Genomic DNA, 20,694 nt, shown 5'->3' on the forward strand with positions numbered 1-20,694 from the left:
GGGGCGGGGGGGAGGTGGGGAGGCGGCCGCGACGGCCCCGGSCCCCGGCCGCCTGCCTGCCCTTCGGACCGCCGGCGTGAGCATGTGGAGGGCCCGGGGCCGCCCAGGCTTGCGGGGGTACCGGGACGGCGTTACCGGCTGCGCTTACACCAAACGGAGCGAATATTATAAATTTAATAGATCTGCTTCATAATTCATAGCTTGCTTGCGGAAAAAGGAAAAAAAAAATCGTAATAGCTTGGTGTGATATGTCAGGCATCTATAATTCATGGCTCTGAGATCACCCAGCCGCCATGCGTTGGGATTCTGCTCCACCGAGTGAGATGTTTGCAATTAATCCGTGAAAAGAGGAACAAAGGCAATAAACCAGAAGGAGCGATAAATGAGGGCCAGATCCTGCCGCCCGCGCTGACGCGGAATCGCACTTGGCCGGAAAGCTCGAAAAATCCCTAACTAAAACCAATATAATCAGCCAAGGAAGGGGATGAATAGTGGCTTTATCGCTAGCCGCGGTTCGTCCGCGTTCACGCGCCCGGAGGGATGCAGGCTGTGCTGTCCTTCGGGCCAGCCCGGGGCTGAAAGCAGCGGGGTGGCCGAGGCTCGAGATAAGCTTAGACCAAAGTGCAAGGGTGCAAGGGTGCTCCGGACGGGTTTGACTGATCTGGAAACGGTGCAAGGCTGAACGTGGGGATCGGGGAACCYCCTCGGCCCTCCTGACTCCACCGGCTCCGAGAGTCGGCTTCAGAAAGGGCCGATGCGCTCGTGATCCGCTTCCAGCGTCTGCTTGAACCTCACTGGCTTCCATAGGCCTTTGGCATACGTTTAAGCGCTTTGCTGAATAAGGAGGTTTCCTTGAATCAGGGCCTAGGAGAGGATTCGAACAATTTGTGCTCTTAACCGAGACTGGCTGCAGTAATGGAACGAGCCGAGGTCCCTTCCTAATTGGAAACAGCGAGCTGGAGATCTCCGTTCGCCCTTCCCCTCCCTATTGTCTGTTTTCATCCTCCTGAAGCTAAAGCTGGTAACTGCGATGTGACAGCTTAAAAACTCCCTGTGGTTTCTCACAATAGATCAACCATCTACACTGGTTTTCCAGCAATGCAGCAAAATCTTGTAAGACTGCATGGCCAATAAAGGAGGGGGGAGCACTTAATTTCTTCTAAAGTGGTTACAAGGAAAAAGAAAAAATCGCATCCATCTGGGAGTTTTTCTAAGGAATGGCTTTAACCAAAAAGAATGGTGCCAGGCCCGTCAGACAAACCCCATATGTCACAATTAAATCATTTTAATCTGATAGAAAGATATAAACAAGCCACAAGGTTGATGGGCACTAYGGCGGGGAGGAGCGACTCCGCAGGAAGCTCAGGGTGTCCCTCCCAAGGAGCTGTGATAGTGCCATTGCAGGATGCTGGAGGCCAGAAGCATTCACTGTTTTGTTTACTCATTTGTGAATCCCTCAAAAAATAATTGGTTTTCCTTTGTTGCTTGCTTGTTTGTTTGTTTGGCTGTTTGCATTCTTTGGATTCAATTTCTCCTGCAGTATGGCCTTAATTTGCATTGCATGGATCCATGTTTATTTATGCTTTTCTTTTGTTCATTTATTTATTTTTTATTTTAATTACTCATAGGCTGTTGGCCCTGCAGAAGAACCGTGCCGAGCAGCAGCTCCAAGGGAGGAGATGCAGCCCTGGATCTCCACTGCTTGCACAGCTCCGTCTCGACACCGACGCCTGGGCAAACTGGGTTGTTACTACTCCTTGCCAAGTAGCCCTACCCAACAACCTGAGGCGTGAGGGAATGGAGGGTGGCCCTTGTAGGCTCCACATAGCGTTGCCAGTGATGTGAACCCGTTTATAGGCTCTGTAGCATTCACGATATAATCCAGACAGAGTAATGTGGGTACTCTGAGTCTCACTGATGCCCTGTGGTGCCACGGACCCACTGAAGCAGCTGGCCACACGAAGGTCCTTGTTTAGCAGGGCTGTGGTTGGAGGAAGAGATGCACAGGAGGAAAGTAGCTTTTCCTGCTGCAGAGGTCCCTAGGGGAAAATAATCAGAAACTAGGATATTATCAGGCTTGCCAGCTACTCAGATTGTGCTGATCACTTTCCACAGTGCCTCCCAACAAAGTGCTGGTGTTTTTCAGGATCAGGGAAATAGCTTAAGGGAACATCTGAACATCCACTGCGTCACACTGGTAACCTACAGATTAGATACCCTAACGAACTGATCCAGTTATCAGGCAGCAGAGCACGCCAGCCCTCGCTGGAATTAATCTTGACCTTAGCTGGCTCTGATACAGTCATCCATAAAGTGTGTGATTGTGCCAGTCTGCCTCAAAGGAGGGTAGTGAGGCCCGGTTCCTCGCGGGTACGGCTGAGAGCGCCCAGCACAGAAGACCTTCTGCCATTATTCGTGCTACAGCACTTACATGCTGACGTATGGTGAGGGAGATTACACAAAAACCCCTGGAATAAAACCAGGGATGGACAGACAGGTAGAAGAGAAGGATTGTGTAATGACAGTCTTTCTTCTCTGTCTACAGCCCAACAGACATAACATGAACTCACAYGGAAACATCATTTGCAAGTTTGCCCTGGACTGGGTCTGGAAATGTGTCTTGGAGGTTTCGGTGGGAACAGCACTGGTGAGAGCTTCAGAAGACAATACCCTGGGCAGCATCCACTCGAAGGGAATGACAGCAGAGCTCCAAAAAGGCCTTTTAAATTTTCATAATCCCTTTAGAAAAAGGAAATAGGCAGGCAGAGAAAGCCAATCTGCGTGTATAAATAACCAGTAAATGGCAGGGTGTTCACCCTTCCCACACTGCGGATTACCTAACGCATCGCATCACTCTGCAGCCTGAGATGGGGGAGCTGCCGGCAGAGCAGTGCCGGGCCTGATCGCTGAAGCAGCCCACAGGATTGCAAGCTAGCATGCATGCTCTGCCGTGTAAACAAGGCAGAGCCGCCTCCTCCCCGGGGCGAGCGCCGTCACCCCCACGTCCCGAGGGGATGGGACAACCCGCTGCGTGAGATTATCCGGGCCAAATCAAAGAAAAGCAGACGTGTGTCTGAGGGAAGTTATGGAAACACAAACAAAAATGGCCCAAGCTTCCACATTTTCTCAGGAATCAGATATATAAAAAGCTCGGAGATTCTCTCCCTTACCCAAGCAGGCGAGCTAGTGTAGTAAAGGCAATGGCAGAGGGCTGTAAACCCCAGCCTGTTCCTCTGTAGGGTCTTGGAGCGCAGATTTTGCACTGCTCCTTCACTTGTAGGATGTCCTTTGCACATCTGCTCCACTTTTCTTCCCCCCGGGCCCATAGGAAAGTGTCTGCGTTCACAGCAGGACCATGGACGTGGAGACAGCCAGCGAGTCACCACGATCAATAATGAGAACAGTAATAACGGCACCTTTCATCCAACGGTCTGAAAGTGCTCGGCAGAAATAAGCCTGCCGATATTTCTTCCTAACTCCCTGGTGAGGCACGTCAACACGGTATACCGTTTTATAGTAGGAAAACATAACCTGAGAAGGGGGGYTACACCTGCATGGTGAATCAGTGGCAGAGACAGCAAACTGCTCAGCTACCAAAGCTTTTAGGAGCATCTGCTTATAAGCAGTCATCATTTCAAACTGGCCTCTGCTGTGAAATGCATTGCCAGGCTTTTGATAGTACAATTCTTTAAATAGAAATAGGATGAAGGAGAGCCCGGGTTTTTTACCTGTCCTCTCCCTGCTCTGGACYCGTATCCAAACTTCTTGGTTTAACCTTGTCTTTATGGTGCATTAAAATCAAAACACTCACACGAACATCCTGAGACACCGGGGAATTTGCAGTTCAGATCTGAACTTGAAGCTGTTCTCCCAGGCTTTGCAGTGCTTTCTATTTTTAGCTGCATGTCAAAAAGTTGAAGCAGCACGTGGTAAGATGTTATGACTCTTAAAATTACTGTAAGAATGTTCCAGGGAATGGTACCAATTCGTCAAAAGCGAGTTAGTTGCGTGAGATAACTGTGTGACCTTTGATGTATTGAATTCAGAGGTCACTGGCTATTAACGCTGCTGCAATTTCTTTAGCAATAACCCAGTGATTACGGAAAGGGAAGTAACTATTAATACAGTAAAAGGCACACCTAAGTGAGGATGTTTACTCTTGTAGCCCAGGAGGGGGAGGGGTGGCCAACCCTCAAGATATTTTCTGTGGCTCTTATTAATCGTACCAAAGCAAAGGAGCTCTTTTCCCATCCCCCAAGATTTGACAGAGTACTGCAGTTGGAAAACGGTCTCCTGGCATTTGAAGAGAAGGATGAAATGACGGCAGATGAGAAAGGGCCCTTCTGGTTGGCCACAGAGACAGGATGCTCTGCTTACGACACACGTGGTGGCTCCAAGGTGGCCTCTCTCTAAGACCCAGACATTTCGAGTCTGATGCATGCTCGTGAAGCTCCCCCAGGGGTGTCCTGCGAGGAGCGAGTGATGGTCTCGTGGCCTGAGGTGGTTGGCTTTAGGAAGTTCGGGACAACGGTGGTGTGTTACCACCTTCTCTCTGTGTGGTGTTCGGGCTCGTGCAGTGGTAGTTGCTCCACACGGAGATGTCAGTAAGCCCCAAAATCGGTTTGATTACCGCTGCCGGGTCTTTTATAGCAGTCAGTTAACTCTCACTGCTTTAATATTGAGATACCCCAGGTTAGATCCCTGATGCTACTGACACGAGCAGGAAGCAGTGTGTCAGGCAGAGCAGTAATGGGAAAATTCCAGGCAGGAAGACAAAAAAGAGGAAATTGCCCTGTGGTGGATGGGTGGAGAGAAGAATATAAATCCAGTAGCCTTTTGCACAAAATCAAACATGACTGTATACCTCTAAGTTATTCTCATCATTTTTAGATGATGAGAGATTTTCAGTAAGTAAAGGCCGTTGGTAACCAGCTATATCCAGTATAAATTCAGGTTGACTCTACTTTGTTATGCTTCAGTTCTGCGGGAAAGTCTTCTGCTCCGCGCTCGCTCACACAGCATTTAACAGGCCCCAGATCTGCAGAACAGACTCGGAGGAGCTCTGCGAACACAGGCAGGGCCAAAGCTCTGCCCTCCAGGAGAGGGAGCAGAGGGGTTTAGGAGGCCCAGCCTCACAGCCCAAGGGATGGGAAGAGCCTGGTAGTCATTAGCTGCTGTGGGTTGCCACAAACCCTGCCAGTCTCAGGTTATCTGGGGAATTGCTACGCATGCTCCATTGTCAGTAGGGTGGTCTGATTTATAGTCACACAAGCATTTATAGCTTAATAATAACAATAAGGACATTTCTCAGGCATTCCACTCCGGTACACCCAGAGCACCTTCTTGCCTTTCCTGAGTTTGCTTCTGATTTACRGTTACATAAACTAGAAAAAAATCAGTGACCTCAGATTCCAGACAGTCTGGTGCTAACCAAAGGCAAAAAAGAAGATGACAGTTTCCAGAAATGGCTTGGGTTTATCTTTGCCTGCTTTCAGAAGCATCTGTTTTGGAGCTTCCATGACTAGACTAATTCTAAGTACAACTGTCCCCACTGCTTTGCTGATAAACACTGAACTTCTAACAGCTATCCTGGCCAGTTTCATCAGTTTTGTTCATGTAAAGCATCATRGTTTATTTTGTGTTGTGTAATCATCCAGGTTTCTGGGACTGTTCCCTCCCAGGAACTCCCTTCCACTCTGGGTCTCTTCTCGGTTTAGATATACTGCTTCATTTCTTCATTCCTCCACTCCACAACACTTTCTTTCCAAGATGTTGAACCTCATCCATATTTTTCACRTATTTAACCCACAGGAGGGTTGAGTCCTCAAGGACTGTCTAATGTCCATGCAATTAATCAGCTGCCCTCGGCTGTATTTTGTACTTTGTTTTGATGCAAGTTCCCAGAACGTAGCAGTGTTTCGAGAACCCGTAATCCTTCAGAGCATAAAAAAAAAGTGACAGCATCTGCTTCTTCCATCCACGTTGCAGGACTTCATTCACCTACTGGGACTGAGGAGGAGAAAGCAATTAAACATTTATAGCTCTGTAAGCTACTGGCATGTGGGTGGGCCAGGCTCCTGTGTCTGACCTACATAGAGCATGACTTGGCTGCATTTTCACTGTCACTTAAGTGTGGGACCCAGCCTGCTCACCGGGGAGACCTGCCTGTACCCTACATCATTAAAACGAGCACTTACTTAAGCTCCTCATRTGGTCTAGAAGCAGAACCCAAATATTCCTGGCTTTGACTGGGCTCAGCTCTCTCACTCACACTCTCTGGGTTAGCCAAAGCTAGCTTCAGATGSACAACAGTATTAATTATCTCCCGATCCTCGGTGTCACTGCAGGCAGCCCGAGACTCCTGAGCTCCCGTGAAGCCCACGCTGCAGGACACAGAAGTGCTCAGGAGCTGAGGACCTCCCATGGAGGGAAGACTGAGGAAAATGCAAGTTTCTGGTAAATGTTGCACCCAGGACCCCTAAATGGCAGGTTCCCCCCACCCCGGGGGTGGGGGGAAGGGAGAGAGGGACAGTGACCTGCCTTTGAGTTGCTGTTTCACCTCATGATGCCCAGCTTTGCATGCTTCTGCTCTCATCTGCTGGCATAAAGCGGGGGAGCCAGGACTCTCAACCAGCAGATATGGCCAGAGCAAGAAATCTAGATGTGCTAGTAAACATTTGGAAGAGGAAAATAAATTCATCCATCTCTGTAAGAAATGCTGCCCCCAAGAGAAATTTCTGATCATAGGCAAGGCTAAGTGCACAGGCACAAGCGAACGCACCACTGGCATTGATTATTTCTTTATAAATTGCTCACTTGCTTTTTTACATTTGCTTCTGTCCAGAAATGAAACACTGGCTACTGAAAATAACAGCAGCAGCTAAAACACAACCAAAAACCTGACTTGCACACAAAAACACTAGATTTCCCACAGGGGTTTTCCCACTGTTTAGGCTTCTTTAAAGTATAAGCTCCATTAGGATTTTAAAAACATGCTGCTGGATTTTTCACTGTGCCAAATGGAAGACAGTTGCTCAGAGGCTGACAGAGAAGAGCAATCTCCATACTAGCAAACAATCCAGGACCAGCACTGCTGACTGATATTAGAGAAGAAGATATAGATGGAGGAATCAGGGACTTTCCAAATTGTAAAATGGAGGAAAAGCTACCAGCCTGGTACACCAGGGCTGGAGGTRGATAAGTCAAACACCTCAGGGTACTCAGCAGCGGCCTCCTCATTGATGCTGAAGTCATACACAGCCTCCTCGTTGTTCCTGGAGTACTTGTTTTGTGGAAAATATTGTGAAGGATCATTTCCTGAGAATCCTTTTGTGCAAAGCATAGGGAAATACCTGTGCAGAAATAACTAGCATGCAGTCGTGATTTTCCATTGAAAGGAGACACGGGAGGGGCAGATGGATACTGAGTGTGGAAATGGAGAGCAAAGCAAAGAAGGCATGTTGTTCCTTGGCCACAAGAGCTAAGACAGCATGGGCAGCTCTGCTGGCCTTTCTCTGTATTTGCTACCTGATGGCTTCACGAGTGGCTAGAGGCTGACAGGAGGCTCTCCAGACCACAGTGCAAGGTCCCAGGACCAGCAGGAAGAGGGGACAGGACTGATCCTGAAACATTGGCTGAGCTCTGTGGCTTTCCATGAGAGAGATGTGACCTTCACCATCTCGGAGTGAGCAGAGAGAAAGCTATTCACTGTATTGGCCTTGTCTCAATGTTAGAAGTTGGACAAGTTGGTTTCTTGGGGGTCTCCTCTGGTTTATGAGGGCAAATTTCTCCAGGAGACCATAATTTGACCCATTAGCATTTTCTCTCTTCCTACATCTTGAGCAAAAGGCAACTGAAAGAAAAATAGGTTGCATAGCACCATAAGACAAACAGCCATCCTTGCACCGCAGTCTAACCRGACGACTCTAACGGGACAGAAAAGCAGCTCCCACCCAGGCAGGACATTTTGCTKTCTGCTGACACATGGCCTCTTCCCCAAGGTGCGATGAACCATGTGCAATTGCTAACAGCATGTCTGGTMCAGGGCAGGATATACAGCTCATTCTCTACGTACAGGGTTAGCCTATTTACAGGGCTCATCTTCTGTGGAAGCATTGGCTGCCGGATGCCTTTAGAGGGAAATTGCCAGCGATGGCATGCTCCATGGCCTCATTCTAACCTCTAAGTCTCTGGGTGAACGCAAATGATGGGAGTATTTTTTATGATTGCCTGTATTTGCACAGGCGAGTACAAGAACGGACAGGTAGACAGAATTATTGTGTCTTACTCTATAGGGAGGAGAAAAACAACTCCACAGAAAAAGGAAGAAAGAGGGAAAAAAAAGTAAACAATTCTCCCCTACCCAAGGCACAGTCAAGAAAAGCCATCATTTTGCTCAGGCACTAGCATAACCTCATGTTTCCAAGACATACTTTCCCCGATCGGTTTGCAGGTATCAGATTTTGCCCATGAATACTCATGAGGCACGAATCAGTCCCTTTAATCCACAATCAGTATGTCACCGCCATGCTCAGCGGTTGCATCATGACTTGGTGTTATTGCTGAATGGGCGCTGTGCTACTTAATTGTTTTTTTGCTTAGTGATCTGTTTAATTCTCATTTTCTATCCCTCTTTCTACCCCCAAAAGACCTAAAGAATAGGAAAACAYCTTTCATTTTCTCAGGCTTCATGTCCTATTGTAAGAAAATACCTATTCATAATCTGCTGTAGGTGATAATGATGTTATCCAGTCATAACGCTGGAATTCTTAAGTGGTTGCCACTGCTGCCTTATAGCTGAGGGGGAAAACTGATTTGAAGTAAAGCAGGTTAGTATGCTTTATTTACCTTTTCCAATGGTTCAGATAATGAACAAATTGTCATCTTTACATATCCTCTCCTGGATCCTGAGCTGCGTGCTATGTGCGAGCCTGAATGGCAGTAAACAACGCACTGTCTGGTACCTTGCATGCTTAGCAGMGGTGAATTCACGGGAACAAATTAGACCTTTGATTGATCCTTTAAACAAAAAGAAAAGAAAACAGTAACATTAATTTATATGAGCTGTAGYTGCATTGCATTTTTTTTTAGTGATCAATATTCTGGGCATTGTAAACAGCAGCTTTACATAATAAATAGCTGCATTATGTAATGCTAGTTAAATTTAGAAATGGTTATTTTATTACCTTTAGCACACACAAAATAGAGAGCGATAGAGCTGGAGCCCAAGAGCTGCCGCTGTCCGAGGATGCGGAGAACAGCTGGGCCCGGCTGCACGCAGCGAAATTAAAAAAAAAGCCCAAAGCTTGTTAAAGCAGGTCGACGAAGGTTTGATGCCCTGGGTGGCTGTGGAGTGTTTCGGAGGGGGCGGCGGGGCCGGGGCTGCGCGCAGAAGCGAGGCGCGCTCAGGAGCGAAACGTCTCGGCGCAATAAAGATGGAAGATTTATTGCGAAGGAACGAAACGCGCTACTTCTGCGCTCCCCGGCGTCCCCGGCAAGCTGTGTCTGACAGGCGGGCTGGGGCTCCGGTTAGCTGCGGTCCCTCCAGCGCAGCCTCCGGCCGCTTTGAGCCCGCTTGTGTGCAGACTGCGGATCAATCATCCTCCTGCTAGGGATAAACAGTGTTTTCCTCTTTCCTCTGCGGTAGCATTTGCTRTTATCTGGGAGCGTAGCAGCCCCCTCTTTCCTTCCCGGCCACACACACACACACACGCGCGCGCGCGGGTTACTTGAAAGCGGGGATGGAAGAATTCAAATTTGTTGCGTTAGCCTTAATAATCCGATCCTCCTGCAGCCTGCTGCYGCTAACTCACTGCCCGCTTACCCGAGGCTGGCTGAACTCTTTGGTTATAAATCATCAGGAGACATCTCCATACAAACGCCCATCCAGCAAACGCGCTGAAACGAGAGCCTCAGAAAACGCGAGTTTGGGGGAAAAAACAGCTGAAGGAGGAAAGTCCCGTTGTGAAACCTCTCGCCGAGCAGCGCGTCGCTGTTTGGGATGTTTCACAACGCRACGGGAGCTCCGGTCTGGGAAATGAACGGACTCTAGCGCGTCGGAGCCCAAGCGCCGCTCCTGCTAAACGTGGTTGGCACCGAGCGGTCCATCCGGAGGCAGAAACAGCCCTGAGGAGCGCTGTGCTCGGAGCCAACCTGTTGATGGAAGTTGCATTTGTTAATTCCCCTTTATGCCCCGGGCTCCGTATTACAACCGCTCAGCTCTGCATTAAATGTTAATCTGAACCAACATCGAGCTCGAGTAAAATTCAGATCTAGGTCATAATTCCACAAGAAGAGCCGGTAAGTCTTTAATGGACTGGCTGGAAATCCTGACTCTGAAGAGCCTCCAATTTTTTCAAAATACGGATTTGAACTGCGATCAGGAACGTCTCTAATAGTTACATGTATCTGATTTTTTGGACTACTGTTCACAGCACCTAAATAACAATCCTGCCTGGTATCTGTTGTGCCCAGCAGTTTTCAGGCTATTGGACAGCACATGGCTGCTTCCTAGAATCGTTAAAAATTATTTATCTGATGAAGAGTTAAAGCTAAATCCCATTTGAAAGTAAACTTTACAAAAAGCAGTGCATATTTTTTTTCAAAATGCTGGCTGCTCTTGATTTACAAGGATGTTCCCAGTTCTGATTTCAATTAAAGAGAAATCCTCAGGCATTTCTGCCATTCAGTGTTGCTCTTTATTCCACATTGCTATATATTGAGTAATAAACAAAACAAACAGAGACTGTACTCTGCGATGAACTACATATGTCCTGTGCAATCCCGGGGAAATCAATAGGTCAGAATCTGGCCTTGGATTGCCTCAGTATCAGTCGTCAATAATTCCCCTGGCTTTAGTGGAATTTCCATCTACATAAGTAAAAAAGGAATCTGGAGATACAGATCTCTGTATATTCTCATAAAAAACAGAAAAAAAGAATTGTAGACTCTGCTCCTTTACCAGAAAGGGATAAAAAAAAAATTGTATTTGCCAGGTCTCCAAAAATCAGAGTAGATTTTTAAAGAAGGCATTTTAAATCAAGCTTTGGGATCTTTTTCTTGGTGGCCTCTTGAGGTTCTGCCTCTCTAGCTGGGGTCTGCAGGACCTTGTTTGTACAGTAGAGCCCGAGACACTCACGTAACAGCATGACAGCAAGTGCTGGGTCTTTAAATAGTAATAATAATAGTAGTAATAATAGGCTTATTGTGCGAATCGGCAGTTTGATTTTCTTTGCGAGCACTGAGTTACAGATTTCTTTCATCCTACCCCAATGATGTTTCAATCACAGAGCACTTTTTTTAGCAGCAGCAAAAAGCGCCGTTCAGCTCGGAGGCTGAGCTGAGCGCCGGGCTGGGCGCGTTTCCTGCCACATCCTGCCCCGCCGCCTCCGCTCAGCGCCCAGGAGGTCCCACCAGCTCCTGGTGCCTCTTCGGATCCGGACCCAGCTTTGGAGGATGTCYGAGAATTAAATGGTCTGTGCACGGATCCAGCAGCCAAAGGCACCCCCAGCCCCATCATCAGAAGAAGACACCAAGCCTATCTGCTCTGGGCACAGATGCCGGTCCCGGGTACTTGCGTTCGGATGCACGCTCCAGGCTTCCCGAAGACAGAGATGGGCGTTACGGACTGCGTGTGAATCTGCTGATTTCCGCCCCCCCTTCCTTCCTTTCACYCCTGTAAAGCCACCAGTKGCCCAAGGGGCCCTGCAGCACCTCAGCAGGGAGGATCACCGACGGGGCGGCTGCGGGAAAGCCCGGCAGCGACGGAGGGAGCCCGGGCGCAGGCTCTGGCACCAGCTGCACCGAGGCTCCGCTGCCTTCCACGCTGAAAGGCCCCAAATGCCTCAGATTTGCGGCTCATGCTCCATAGGTGATGCATCTYGAGTCTCCCCCCTCTTTCCCCAATAATTGAGAATTTTTATCCGCAAGGTGCAAAACTCAGGCTGTCGCCACAGAGCGGAAGAGATGCRGGGACAGCCCTCGGCCACACAAGGGGGAACGGGGAGGCAGAATTTGTGCCACAGAGCTGGGCCTTGTCACCCAGCAAGGTCAGAGAGAGGAAAAAACCCCAGGTGGTTCCCTCGCTGGGGAGGGAAAGGAAACAGAGGGTCATGGCAAAAGCAGCTCGCGGTACCCGTGAGGTGCCCGCAGTCACGCAGGAACTGTGACAGAACCAGGAATTGAACAGGTTGAACCTCCCAGCCCCATGGCTTCACCGCAAGCTTGTCCTTCCTGCCTGATAGCAAAGTAGTGCTGCCTCCAGCCAGGCTGGTGGCATCTGAGCCTCATAGCTTTAACACTTTCCTGGAGCAGTAAAATATTTAGATTGGAGAGATGTTAATGGCTCTCTTAATTCCTGTTATAAGCAAACCTTGCTTTTGAATAGGTAAGATTCTCTTCCATGTTTAAACCAGCTTAATTCAGGAGGTGAAGTCACCTGGTTCTGCTGAAGCTGGTGCAATGCGCTTGCAGGAGATAACAGTCAGGCCTGGCGTTCACAGGAACATGCTCACAGCACTAGGAGAGTAAAACCGTACTCTAGAGCCATAAATATCATAACCCACCCTCTGCTGCAGGCTCTTTGGATCCCCCATTCTTTGTTATACTTTGGCTGGAGCTTCCCCAGCAYGTGCATGAAGTTCCACGTGCCCTTTAATCCCCCCCACATGCCAAGTCTTCATTTGTATGCATACACTTTGTAGTCACTCATTCTGGCCATAAAACCTACAGGATTTTAAATTGAACTGAAGTCCCAAATGCTTTAAAAGAATTTATGTTGCATAATTGTACTGGTTCGCCTGAAAACAAATAGTGATGTATAGTTAAAATATTCTCTCAGGGAGATGACTCAGATCTTTCTTTGTGGCTTAGACCTTGCTTGGCTGCTGATGGTGCAACTTGTAATCTTGTCTTTAGATTCAGGGCAAGGAAAGACAAACAATAGAATAACGCACAGAGTGCATAAGATGAGAAAACACATGTTATTTGGAGCTTTTAGAGACACTCGGTGCTTTCATTTGTTCTGTATCAAGGCAACACTGCAGATTATGGAGAGGAAACCCAAACCCCAGCAGTACATACTGATCCATCCACAGGCAGAAGAGGGTAGAGGTACTTTCAGCTGGACCTGCGGATAAATTAGTAACCACAAGACCTCCCACCATGTAGACAGGCTGCTGGGTTTTTGTGCTGGCTGGCAGAGCACCCATGAGCCTGGTGCCTCCACAGCCACATGAGCATCCTGCAAACAGCACGCAGCACAACTGCCTTGCCAAGTTGCATATATAGACCCAGTGGACGTGTTTCACCCCCAGGATATATCTTCCCAAAGCGCAGCTGCTTCTGCCTGATCCCTGTAGATGGGCTGATTGAAGCTTTTTGTGGTCCAGGAAGGGTGTGGGCAAGTCCCTTGTGTCTGCATAAGGCATCACCTAGGACAGTGTAGATGATCTGGGAACCTGGGCTGCCTCATCTGTACTGTGGAGATATTTATGCCACCAAGTCAGCAGTCTGCGTGCTTTTTGCTGTCCCTGTTATTTCAACACTTGTTACCGTATCTGCCACTTCCTCTGCTTTGTTTCCTGTGATCATTGTTTATGCCCCAAGAACATAATCTAATTAAAATTTTCAACCAAGGTTAAAAAAAAAGATATATGAAAGCCTTACTCCACAGATGTGACATTTGATCAGTGCTTAAATGGTCTACAGCCGTGATGGCCAGCCATCAGCGACAGGAGCCCTCAGAGGGTGCTGGAAAGGTCGGAGTCCCCCAGCCGGTCTTGCTGCGCTCGTAGCCTGATACCGCAGCAACGTGCAAGACTGCAGGGTCCAGAGCTGCTCTCATGAACTACATCCAGACTCGCTCCCCTCAAAAGCGAGGAAGGGAGTGAATAACCCTGTTCACCTGCGTGCTGAGATCCAGTCCCTCACTGCGCAGGGAGGCTGGGTGTGCACATTTACATGCTTTTACGAAGTGAGACCTCACTTAGCATGTTTTTGAAGCTCTACATTTGCATAGTATGTACATACAACCACAAGTTTCAGAGGTGACTAAGATTTGGGGATTTCTGTTCCAGGCACAAACTAAAACCACAGTTGCTGCTGAGTGTCAGCAGGTGTTTTTAGGACATTGGCACGGGTGGATCTATCCATTTATTTTGGGCATTACYAGGAGGGCAGAGGAAGTCTGAGGGACTGTGGCTCCCTATTAGCACTGGAAGGGCAACGCATGCTCCTGTGTAACTTGATGCCTGTGCAACTATGCAGCCCTGCAAGCTCCCTCCACCCTTCCTTTCTCTGAAAGGAAAACAGCTCTAAAGTGCAAGCATTACGGACGGCACTCGAGTAGCATGTCCTACCTTCCACTCCAAGCAAAGCAAATCAGCCTAATGCCATCAATTTGCAAGGAGAGATTATTGAAATAGTAAGAAAAAAAAAAAGGAAAAGGCTAACTTCATGGCAAAAAAAAATTAAATAAGAAACTTTTTCCTGAAGGCTGTGCCAAGCATCATCAGGGAACATATCAATTCATAACAGCTGTGGATAGCTATTTCTGCCTCAGACCTCTACTCTTTAATTGGAGAAGCATGGTAAAAGTTAACAGATCTGTGTCCAGCAAGGTTAATTCAGAGGTTAACAGATTATGATGCAAAGAAAAAAAAAACAGCCTGTATTTTTCTCTCTTGCTATGAATAGTGTACTTGCATTATTGCTACCGGAAGGGGAGTCAGATCTTCTCAATCTGTGGTCTCCCACTGCGGAGGGAGTAACCTACGAAAAACAGGTTCTCTCTAAACACACCCTTCTGCCTTTCCCATTACATGCCTGCGTAACCACAGCATTGAAGAGGTGGTTGCTAATATCACAACTGCTTGTGATCATGTTTTTGCTAGAGTCATTCTTCTCTGCAAGTCCAATGAGTAATTTCTGTGATATTTTTTGTAAGATGTTAAGAACAAAAGAATTGTTAAAGTGTTTTCAGGCAGGGCTTCTGCAAAAGATCTTGTGATTTTTTGCTTCTGCATCATTACATCTCTTGTTCCAAAGTGATGGAAATGGCTATTCCTCCCTGTACCATTAGCGACAATGACAGTGGGAGGCTGCAGTCCTTTTCCCTGGGTACTTCCAGCCAAAATAGACTAGACACTACAGGAAGAGGAAAAAAGAAAAAAGGAAGAGCAAGAGACTTGCAGATGGTCATGTGGGAAAAYGGTGGCAGAGCAGAAGCCCTTGACTTCCTGTGCAGTGAACTGTCCTGTCCTCAGTGGCCTGTAACCAATTGGTGCTAGCTAATTTTGATATGCGTCATGAGAAATTGTTTTATTTCCTGACTGTACAAACATAGCTCACAGAATCATATAGGCTATGGTAATTTAGAAGTCAAACAGAAAACATCTCAGCTCCGCTTTAGACAGATCAATCTAGAACAGGGCTAATGATATACTTGCATAATGCACTTTGAGAAACTCTGGATAAGAGGTCTGAAAAAGTGCTAAATACCATTAATAAAGCTGAGGTGACAACTTCAAAACTCTGCCAGTGAAATATCTAGTTCTATCAAAATGCTTTCAAAATCATGCACATTCCCCTAAAAGGTAACTAGGGGAAAACAAGCATAAAAACCAAGCAAGCATTGTGAAATATATCAATTTCACAGTGAAATTCTCTGGAATGACACTCTGGTTTAATTGTTTATTATATATTATAAAAATGGAAAATAAAGGAATCTCAAAGTAAAGTGCTTTGCTCTACCCAAAACATTCTTCACTTTGACTTATTCTCAGCCAAAACAAAGACACATTTGACAAATTCATACTGCCATGAGCTGAAAGATTCATCCCTAGCAGTTCAGTTTTGCAGTACAAGAAGTTACACTTGCTGCTGAGGCTCCAGCTGGGGATCTGCTCCCATCCACCTCCATCGCTCAAGTAGGGAACTAAAGATGCCCCCAGTCTCTTATTCACAGTGCAAATCTAGCATGAACTGCCCTGTGGTTACTGCAAGGAACCCAAGGACTAGTTCATGAACTTAARAGTGTTGTTTAGTTCTCTCAAACTATAAACAAACTGCTTGGAGCATGCTCCAGCAGGCTCTTGGTCTCCTGACCACCCCAGGTGAGGGAAGCCCAGCTCTCTGCCAGGCTGCACACCACATCCTTCCTTCAGGAATGGGATAGGGAATTGGGATGTAGACCATGCACAGGCTTTTAYCTCCCCCTGAGTCTGGGGCACATCCAGGTCATACACTTGGCCYGCTTTTCAGGACTGTTCCTGCATCTTGCCATTGCAACACAGCCTGAGGCTTCAGCACTAAGCTGTCTCCTGCAGCCAGGGAAAAGGCTCTGCTTCTCCTGCCTGCCCATAACGCAAAGCCAGGGTGGGTGGATCACTCAGAGTCCTTCTCCTCTGACCAGGGAGGTGGAGCCCCAGCTCTCCAGCTGGCACCCTTTGGTCAGCAATAGCCAACATCTTCCTCAGAGCAGGAGGGGAACCAGATTCCTCCTCATGACTCAAAGCCGCACCACCACGTTTGACCTCCTCCAAGGGAAATGCAAGTGGCACACTACCCTTTCCTCTGGGCTGTTAAGTACTAAGGCAKGAGAATAGCCAGGTTTTAGGGCTAGTGGCCTTAAGATGGACCTTCAAAAAAAAAAAAAGTCTCCTCAGATATTACCTTGAGCTGTTTCTGTGTATATTCCTGCCAATAATCTCTTGTTAGAGTGTCTGTGGAAAACAAACGCTAGAATGCCATAAGCAGAGCCGAGTAGTTTAACTTAAGACAAGCAAATATTTGTGGGAAAGTTTGAATTTGTTTGCACTATCCATCCAGCTCTATCATACAGCATTTTTCATGACTACACAACTTCACTGAGGTACCTTTTGATAGGAGAGAGAAATCAATTAGCATGTATTTATTTTCATGCTTCTCAGCTGTGAGGCACTAGCAGAAATTTTGGTATTTCCTCCAAGAGGAATTTGGTTTGGGCTCTGAACTTAACTTGGAGAGTTAACATTGCTGAAATTATGACCTCAAAGCCACAAATAGGAAGAAAAATAACATAAGATAGATGAACATGAAGTTCTGGAAGCTCTAAAGAGTGAAAAACAGTTTTTAAATACATTTTGTAACTATCCTCTTGAGCTAAAAAAAAAGACATTTTACTATTTCACTAAAACTACATCTTAGAGCCCATAACTAGATAAATTGCAAACACACAACTACCAGAGGGCTTAAGGCTGGAACTGTATTTCTCCAGCTCTGAAAGCACCCGCCTGAATCACTTGAGGAAAAAAAATATATATGTAGTATTGGGTTCTAGTTTAGCTTCTGTTGGGCCAGTCACTAGATACTACCAGMGCTCACTGACAATTTGGTAGGCCTTGAAGCCAAATGGTATTTTTCCRGTTGAAATTTGTCTAATAAAAAGGGAAATTTCCACCAAATCACCACAGTTTGTGGAGACAGATCAAACCGCACTACTCAGAGGTCTCTTCAGAGCTGTTTTCACCAATGCATGACTCCCATCTCTAGGTCAGCATCTCCACCCTACCCATGTAGGGTTTTCCTAACAGCAGCCTTCCAGGCTGCTCTCCTGTGGAATAGGGGCAGCTGTCCAGTGACAGCAAGTGTTTCAATGAAAGTCTTGACATTTCAGTTCTTTCCCATTTTAGATGAAAATTGATGTCAAAAGTATGGGCAGTATCTATGGGCTGGTTGTGCCACTTTCCAGCTCTCCTCAACACTGCAATATACTTTTTCCAGGGGCTGAGGATTTTATATTGTGCCGACAGAGCCACCAAACTATTTGGTGATTCAAAGGCCCTCAACAACCTGCCCCTATAGAAAACGCACAAGAGGAAAGAACATGCTGCATGCATCTCGTGTAGCTTCTGCTGCGTATTTGTCTTTACCTGTGCATAAATTGCTAAATTTTCATATTCTTCTGTCAAAAAAGCTAGATCCACTTCAGAGGGTAGATCTTTACAGATCCATTGATCTGCAACAGATGAGAGCCTGTTCCGAATTCCCACCGCATCAGTAGAAAGAGTAACATTTTTTAAAATGCAGCATTTGACAAATAAGCCACCCTCCCCTTGTTTACTACAAAGTAGAGGGGTCTACATAAAGACACTGGCTAAATCACTCAAGTGCTGAAGATCTTCCCAGGGCTCTTGGCAACCCACCACATGCTCAGAAGAACAGACAAATTCTTCYATTGGTTACTGGAAAAGGCTCAGTGCACATCATTAAGGGGATGAACTGTGGACCCCAGTGGTCCCATTGGTCACAGTAAGGTTACAGAGATTTGGTAGAAATTAGAATTTGAGAGAGCAAGACTGTGTGACCTGCATTCTTTTCTGCCTGCAACATTCTGTTAAAGTGGAAATATATGTCCCTTCCCCTATTTTAATCAAGCTCGTCCTTCTGTCCATTGCCTTTCAGTCTCTCTTCTCTTCCCGTCCTGATTGCCATTTTCTTGCTTATTAGATTTCATTCCATGCTGACCTCTATTTTTCATTTCCCACAAAAATACTGTGGAGAAGAGACATTATTTAACTGTATCCAAATAAAAGGATGAAAGAAACCAAAATTAGATCAGCAATTCCACATGTGGAAAATGCCACACAAATACTTCTACAGTTTTTCCAAGTTGGAAAAGAGAAGGGGAAAAATAAAGTGGCTATTAAAATCAGACCTGATTCACAATCTTCAGTAAAGCTGTTCCAGTGCAGGAATCCCTAAACTCACATGGAGGGTTTTTGAACCGTTGATTTGATTAGTTCAGTGCGGTGACTTAGAGTTTCAGAACCAGATTCTACTTCCATTTGCAGTTCTGCAACTGAAGATACTAGAATTATCCCAGACTTTTGCTTGACAGAATCAGGTCTCCTTACACATACTATCTCCCATTTCTCCACTTCTTAAATGAAAGTGAAGAGAAAGTTAAATAAAGCAGACTGGAGCATGAGGGATACCCTGCTTGCAATGCAAAGCAAGATGAAACAGGAATAGATGGCATCATTCATTATCCTTTATTCCAGGTGTCTCTGCAACCCAGCTGTCATACATACCTTGCTATACATCAGGGAGTTTACTAACTCATTGGTAGAGTGGTCAGGCTTTCTGTATCAGATGGTAATGCTCTGTTGTAAAAGGCTATTTTAATAGCTGAGTAYGTGTACGCACTGAAACAGTTGTACCATGGAAGAGAGCCATATGATTGGAAACAGGATAATGAAGCAATGTATCAGACGGAAAGGAGCTGAAGTGTCATAGGGATCTGCATTAAATGGAGTTTTAAGAGAATGCCTTCGCTAATGGGGAGCAACATTTTGTGAATGATCTCTGCAGAAGTTCCTAAATTATGAGGACTTATGAGCAAAGCAACTATTTGCAAGCGTGGCTTTAAAATTTTGCTCAAGAAAAAGCTGGCCTGGCAGTGAGAAATCCTGTCTCAATGCCTGAAAGCATATGGTATTTTACATTAGTGATGCAGTGCAATCTGCTTAGGGCTGATGGGGCTTGTGGTATCCGGTTACAGTCAGGTGAAAGCAAAGGGAGATACAAAAATAGCTCTCCAACCCACAGTCCCACCCACAGAAAAGCACAAGTTACTGATGAGCAGGTCTGCTCTGAGGCTCATGCAATGCAGYGCTAGGGACATCTGCAGCTCCCAGSTTAGTAGCAGGAGTTATGCTAGTTGTAGCATGCACCCAATGCCTCAGAGCTGCTGAGGACTCTCTACAACCACAGTCCTGTCCCAAAGAGCTAGCAGGCTACAGCTGTGGCTGGTGACAAGGGCCACCCACATCCTTGCTAGCACATAAAGCTCTGTGTAGAGAGTWTCACTGCTTTTTTTTTTYCCCCCTTTTAGTCCAGGCACAGCTGAAGCCACTTTTGCTCTGGCAGAGGATGAGCTGGCTGCCATTGTCCAGGGCTTAGTCATCTCTACAGCAAACAGACCACAGATATTTTCATAACAGGAGCTTCCTGGAATGGCTTGCTCCAGCTCYGCACTCCCAGAGGTGCGCACCTTCCTTCGAGGCACAGTGGACTCCCTGCCATGCTTCAGAAGGAGCAGCCAAGAAGCTGAGCAGAAAGTCTGCACACTGGGCAAAGAAGACATCTGCCTACCTTCACAGTAATGCTCAGGTGGTAGTCGCTGAACTGGTTGAAAGAGGGTTGAAAAAAGGCTTTGRAGCTGAGGTTTCAGATCAGCCATAAAGCAAGAAGGTGTAAGAAAGCCCTACTCACCTCCTCCACAGTCTGTACGCTCCACCACTCCTGCACACTGGAGCAGGGTTGCTCCCCACCCAGGTGGAACATGGCAGGGCCTCAAAGCAGCCTCCCACTTTTCCCATGAAAAGCATAGTGCCAGCATTCAGAAAGGACTTCTCCTGGCTGGAAACCTCATCAGAAGAGTTCTCATGACAAAGTTTCTGGAGCTTTGCATGTCATCCCCATCACATCTGACCCCAGCAGGACACTTAYGAGAATATAAAAGATAGTGCTAAGACAGAGAAGCCTGAATATCTTCTCTGGAGATATTCAAAGGTCACRTGGATGCAATCYTGTYTAACATGCTCCAGGTGACCCTGCTTGAGCAAGAGGGTTGGACTAGATCTCCAGAAGTCCCTTCCAACCTCAATTATTCTGCAATTTGTCAGTCCCACATGTAAAGCCTAAGCAGAGGCT

General features: G+C 46.8%; 1 long non-coding RNA gene across 1 annotated transcript; it reads right to left on the minus strand.

The window, feature by feature from the left end:
* Window positions 1–5,297: 5,297 nt before the first annotated feature.
* LOC146597950 (uncharacterized) lies at window positions 5,298–9,338 on the minus strand. Its single transcript, XR_014895365.1, has 3 exons — window positions 9,186–9,338; window positions 8,848–9,018; window positions 5,298–6,009 (listed from the first exon to the last, which is right to left on the minus strand). It is a non-coding gene; the product is annotated as an uncharacterized LOC146597950 (long non-coding RNA).
* Window positions 9,339–20,694: the final 11,356 nt, after the last annotated feature.

This window comes from Rhea americana, unplaced genomic scaffold (assembly GCF_003343005.1).
Source record: "Rhea americana isolate MKP2758 unplaced genomic scaffold, rheAme1 scaffold_174, whole genome shotgun sequence".
Classification (NCBI taxonomy): Eukaryota; Metazoa; Chordata; class Aves; order Rheiformes; family Rheidae; genus Rhea; species Rhea americana.